Here is a 6,414-nt window from a genome sequence, read left to right as displayed (position 1 = left end):
AATTCTTTTTCCTAGTCATCTTAATGTGTGTGTGTGTGTGTGTGTGTGTGTGTGTGTGTGTGTGTATGTGTGTGTGTGTTTATAATAGTATCTGATAGACAAGTCTTTTATAGAAAAGAGCAGATGAATTAGAAAAATGACCATTTAGAAAAATGACCGATAGATTCAATGTTGTTACACACCCTTGCTGTCTGTATTTTGAAGCATCCCTTTCCCTACTCTACCACCATCCTTTAGGCTGAAGAGGAAGAAAAAACTAAGATGAGTGTCAAATGAGACTCTGAATATTGCATTAGAGAGCTGAGAAGTCAAAACCAAAGGAAGAAATCAAGAAAGTAAAGAGATGGACAGAAAAATTCCAAAGGGCAGCTCAGGACGACAAAGCAAGATACTATAATGAAATGTGCAAAGAGCTGGAGTCAGAAAATCAAAAGGGCTGAACTCAGCATTTCTTAAGTTGAAGGAGTTGAAAAACAAATTCAAGGCATAAGTGGCAATATTTAAGGATGCTTTGGGTAGAGTGTTAAATGGTCCAAGCAGCATTAAAAGAAGACAGAAGGAGTATACAGAATCACTATACCAGAAGGAATTGGCTGACACAGAAGAATTTCATGAAATAACATTTAAGCCTGTGGTGATGAAAGAGGAAGTTCAAGTGGCTCCGAAAGAATTGGCAAAAAGACAAGATTCCAGGTGTTGACTGCATATCAATTGACATATTTTAACAAACACACACTGTCCTGGATGTGCTCATTAAGACGTGCCAAGAAATATGGAGGACAGTCACCTGATCCACTGACTGAATGAGATCTGTATTTGTTCCCAGTCCAAAGAAAGGTGACCCAGTAGAGTGTGGAAAGTATCGAGCAATATTATTAATATCATATGCAAGCAAGATTCTTCTGAAAATTATCCAAAAACAACTGGAAAACAACATCATTAGAGAACAGCCAGATACGCAGGCTTGGTTTAGAAGAGGTCGTGGTACTAGGGATAATATAGCTAATGTTAGATAGATCTTGCCAGAATGCAGAGAGTACCAGATGAATGTCTATCTGTGCTTCATTGACTATATAAAAGCTTTGACTGTGTGGATCACATCAAGATGTGACTGATTCAGTGAAGAATGGGAATCCCAGAACATTTGGTTGTGCTTATGTGAAACCTATACTTGGACCAAAAGGCAGTTGTCAAAACAGAGCAAGGAGACACTACATGGTTCAAAATTGGGAAGGGTGACCACCAGGGATGTATTCTGTCTCCATATCTTTTCAATCTGTATGCAGAACAGATCATCCTGTATGATCTGTATGATGAGGAATATGGCATCAGGATTGGTGGAAGATTGAGTAACAACTTGCTTTATGCAGATGACACAATCCTGCTTGGTGAAACTGCGGAGGACCTGAAGCACTTGTTGCAAAAGGTCAAGGACTCCAGCCTTCAATACAGATTGAAACTCAACATCAAGAAAACAAAGATTCTCACCACTGGGCCAATTGACAGCATTATTATGGATGGTGAAAAGATTAAGATTGTTAACAGTTTTAATTTGCTTGCCTCCATAGTCAATACTCTTGGTATCAGCAGCCAGGAAATCAAGAGATACATTTGCATGGGAAAGTCAGCTGTCAGGTACCTCTCCAGCGTACTGAAGACCAATGATGTCAGGCTGGAGACTAAGGTGTGCCTGATCCAGGCTATTCACAATTGGGTGCTATGCATTGGAGAGCTGGACATGACTAGGGATGATAGAAAGAGAATTGATGCCTTTGAGCTGTGGTGCTGGAGAAGAGTGTTGGATATACCATGGACTGCTAGGAGAACAAACAGGTTCATCTTGAAGAGGGTGAAACAGTCTGCTCCTTAAAGGCAAGTATATTCTGACATACCTTGGGCATGTTAAAAGGAGGGACCAGTCCTTGGAGACGGACATCATGTTTGGGAGAGTGGAGGGACAGAACATGAGAGGAAGACCCTCAAGGAGATAGATCGGATTCAGTGATGGGGGTAGTGGGATTAGAAGTGTCAGAGACAATGATGTTGGCACAGGATACAGCAAGGTTTAGGGCTCTTGTACATAGGGTTGCTATGAGTAGCAAGGAACTTGATGGCACATAGTGACAATAACAACAATAAGACAGAAAGTGTACAGCCAACACAGTACTGAAAATGACAGAAATGCAGGAAAATTAAATTCAGAATAGCAAGCCTGAAATAGCAGAAGTTTCTAACTGCTAGAGGGACCAAAAAGCAGAACAGAAGAGAAAGAACAGAGACAGTGAGTTGGAAGACAAGAACGTCAGTGCAAAAATCCTAGAAGAATAAACAGAGAGGAGATGAAATGAAAATGAAGAAAATATTATAATTATGTGGTATAACATCAAAAGGAACAAAATATGTACAAACAGAATTCAAAAACATGGGAGGACCAGGGAAAGCACTGAAAAAATTTTTAAAGAAGTACTAGTTGAAAACTTCACAGGTATCATGAGGAACAAGAACTCCACTTTCAAGAAGCTCCGGAAATCCTAAATAGACTAGAACTCAAAAGAAAAAACTTTAAGACATATCATAGTCAATGCTATAATCATGGTCAAATTCTCCAAAAATTAAAAATAAGAATAGAATATAAAAAAGTAGTCTGAGAAAAACAAAGAGTTACTTACAAAGGAGAACCAATTAGATAAGTTTTGATTTTTCAGCAGAAACCATTCAGGCAAGAAGATAATGGAATGACATATACAGAAGTTTGAAAGAAAAATCATTGCTAGCTGAGCATCCTGTACCCAGAAAAGCTGTCCAATAAATAGGAAAGAAAAGTTAGGTCATTTGCAGAAAAGTAGGAACTTAAGGAGTTTCTGAAAAGAATACTAACTCTACAAAAACTTCTAAGGGAAGTCCTTCACACAGAGACACCAAAGTAAGATGCATGAACCAAAGTAACCAGACACAAGAAAAATACAGCAAAATAGCAGCAAACTAAACAACCAAAAAACACCCCTGGCTTGTCTATAATTACATTTAATGTGAATGGATTAATTGTACCAATTGAGAAAAAAAGAATAGCAGAATGGATTAAAAAACCAAATTCCATCAATGAATTGTCTACAAGAGACACATCTAAGAAAAGAGGAGAAATGTAGAGCAAAAATCAAAGGGTGGAATAAAAAAATACCAAGCGAATGGTATCCACAAAAAAGCATGAATGGCAATACTACGCTCTGATAAAATAGACTTCAGGATGAAAATCACCATAAAACATAAGGAAGTTCACTATATAATGATTAAAGGCACAATAGAACAAGAAGATAGAACTTTCAAGATCTCCACACTAAATAAGAGATCTGAAAAATACATACAACAATAGTTAACAGACCTGAAGAAAGAAATAGACAGCATCACAATAGTGGTTGTTGTTGTTGTTATATGCCATCGAGTCACTTGTGACACATAGCGACCCTACGTACAAGAGCCCTAAACGCCATTTTGTCCTGTGCCAACCTCACCATCACAAACGCACTCATTCCCACCACTCCAACACAGAATCAATCCATCTCATCGAGGGTCTTCCTCTCCTGAGCCGTCATTGATGCTTTGAGCTGTGGTGCTGAAGAGTGTTGAATATACCATGGACTGCTAGGAGAGCAAACAGGTTTGTCCTGGAGAGGGTGAAGCCAAAATATTCCCTGGAGTCAAGGATTCTGAAGCTTCACCTGACATACTTTGGGCATGTTGCAAGGAAGGACTGGTCCTTGGAGAGGGACAACATGTTTGTGGTAGGAGACTTTACTAAACCACTCTCAAGGTCAACTTAAAAAAACAAAAAAACAAAAACAAACCGTAATGAATTCTCTTGGGCTTGGATCTGGCAGCAGCCAGGTTCTATTGCTCAGCCATGGCCCAAATCAAGGCTTAGAGACCTTCATGGCTAGAAGGAGGATCTGTTGAAACAGCTGAAAGATCTGGAAGTGGAGCTTTCCATCACCAAAGTGACAGGTGGTGCGACTTCTAAACTCCAAAATCCGAGTTGTCCGAAAATCCATTGCCTGTGTTCTCACTGTTATCAACCAGACTCAGAAAGAGAATCTCAGAAAATATTATAAGGGCAAGAAGTACAAATCACTGGATCTGCAGCCCAAGAAAACATGTGCATGCGCCTAAGGCTTAACAAGCCCGAGGATCACCTGAAGACCAAGAAGCAGCAGCGAAAAGAGCGCCTGCACCCACTGCGGAAATATGCAGTCAAGGCCTAAACTTCTTAAATAAATAAAAAAATAAAACAAACAAAACAAAACAAACTTAGTGATAGATGCAGAAGATCTAAACTATACAATTAGCCAACTCAGCTTTATGGATGTATTCAGGGTACAAACTAGGTCTAAATTTAAAAATAATTGAAATAATACAAAGTATATTTTCAGACACAATGCCATATACTAGAAGTTAATAACAAGAGGATAAAGCTTACTAAGTCACCAGTGTGGAAACTAAATAACACCCTGCTAGAACATGATTGGGTTACAGAAGAAATACAAAATGAAATAAAAAAGTTCTTCAACAGAATATAGGACATATAATAACCTCTTAGATATACCTAAGGCAGTCCTGAGGGGACATCTCATTGTAATAAGCAAATACAGAAAAAGGGAAGAAAAAATTAAAAAGTAATGGTGTAATTGAAAATCTTTATCAAATAGAATAAGAACGGAAATAATAAGGAAAAGAGCTGAAATCAACAAAAACAGAAAAACAACTGACACTGTCAACAAGACCAGGAGTTGGTTCTTTGGAAAAGTCAATAACATTGGCAAACTTAGCAAAAGAAAAGAAAATAAAGAAAGGAAACAGAAAGTAAAGAGAAAACAGAAATAATTAAAATAAGAAATAAGAAAACAGAAATAATTAAAATAAGAAATAATAGTGACATCACAACAGGACCAGATGAAAATAAATGGGTAAGAGCAAAATATTAAAAAAAGCTATACTTCAACAAATTTGAAAACCTAGAGGAAATGGATAAATCCTTGAAACTCGCACCCTACCAAAATTGACACAGATTCAAACACTTAAACAGATTCATCAAAAAGGAGAAATGAAACAGGTCATAAAAAGACTTCTCCTCAAAAAAAATGTCCTAAACCAGATGGTTTCACAGCTGAATTCTACCTAACACTGAGAAATAATTTATCACCAATTCTACTTAAATTATTTGGGGAAAAAATAGAAAAAGAAGGAATACTCTCAAAGTTGTCCTATGAGGCAAGCATGATCCTAATACTAAAACCAGGCAAGGACATTACAAAAAAGAAAACTACAGAATGAAGTATCTATAATATCTCTAATGAATATAGATGAAAAATCTTCAACAAAAACCTTGCTAACAGGATCCAACAGAATTTTTAAAAAAGTAATTCATCATGACCAAGTGGGATTCATAACAGCTATGTAAAAGATGGCTCTACATAAGGAAAACAATCAATGTAATTAATGATATTAACAAAACAAAGAAAAATAACCACATGATCATATAAAGTGATGGCAGAAGAGGACTTTGATAAAATTCAAAGCTCTAAACAAAATAGGAATACAAGAAAATTTCCTTAGCATAATGAAAAGTACATATGCAAATCAAGAGCTGACAAGCTGACATCATTCTCAATGGAGAAAGACTAAATAGACCCCCCCTGTGAACAGGGACCAGAGAAGGATGCCCACTATCACTACTCTTATTTAGTATTGTATTGGAAGTACTTGCTAGGGCAATACGACAAGAGAAAGAAATAAAAGGCATCCAAATCAGCAAAGAGGTGGTAAAACTGTCAATATGTGCAGATACGATTTTCCACGGAGCCGCAGGCGGTCATGAACTGCATGTTTTTGGCATTACAGCACAACTTCTACCACTAGATCACCAGAACTGCCCATGGCAGTGCTCACAAAAAACCTTAAAGACTCAACAAAAAACCTCTTGGACAAATTTAGAAGAGTGGCAAAATATGAGATCAATATACAAAAATCAGTGCGATTTCTCTACAGCAACCAAGAAAACAGATAAGGAAACTAAGAAAGTAATACCATTTAAAATAGCCAAACACAAAGTGAGATATTTGAGAATAAATCTAACTAGAGACACAAAAGATCTTTACAAGGAAAAGTACAAATCATTACTATAAGAAACAGTAAGAGACCTAAATAGATAGAAACATATTCTCTGTTCATGGACAGAAAGTTTTAATATAGTAAAAAAATTACAGTCAGCAATCTACATATTTAATGCAATCTCCATCAGATACAAAACTAATTTTTCATGTCGTTGTTGTTGTTATGTGCCGTCGAGTGGCCTGCGACTCATAGCGACCCTATGTACAACAGCCCTAAACTCCGCTCTGTCCTGTGCCAATCGCACTGTCT

General features: G+C 37.2%; 1 pseudogene; it reads left to right on the top strand.

The window, feature by feature from the left end:
* Positions 1 to 4,256, top strand: part of LOC102863687 — a 62,014-nt pseudogene extending 57,758 nt beyond the window's left edge.
* Positions 4,257 to 6,414: the final 2,158 nt, after the last annotated feature.

This window comes from Elephantulus edwardii, unplaced genomic scaffold (assembly GCF_000299155.1).
Source record: "Elephantulus edwardii isolate Elephantulus edwardi_28Jun2011 unplaced genomic scaffold, EleEdw1.0 scaffold00136, whole genome shotgun sequence".
NCBI classification, from domain to species: domain Eukaryota; kingdom Metazoa; phylum Chordata; class Mammalia; order Macroscelidea; family Macroscelididae; genus Elephantulus; species Elephantulus edwardii.
Note: the sequence above shows the minus strand (reverse complement) of the source record. Positions and strands in the feature narration are given on the sequence as shown.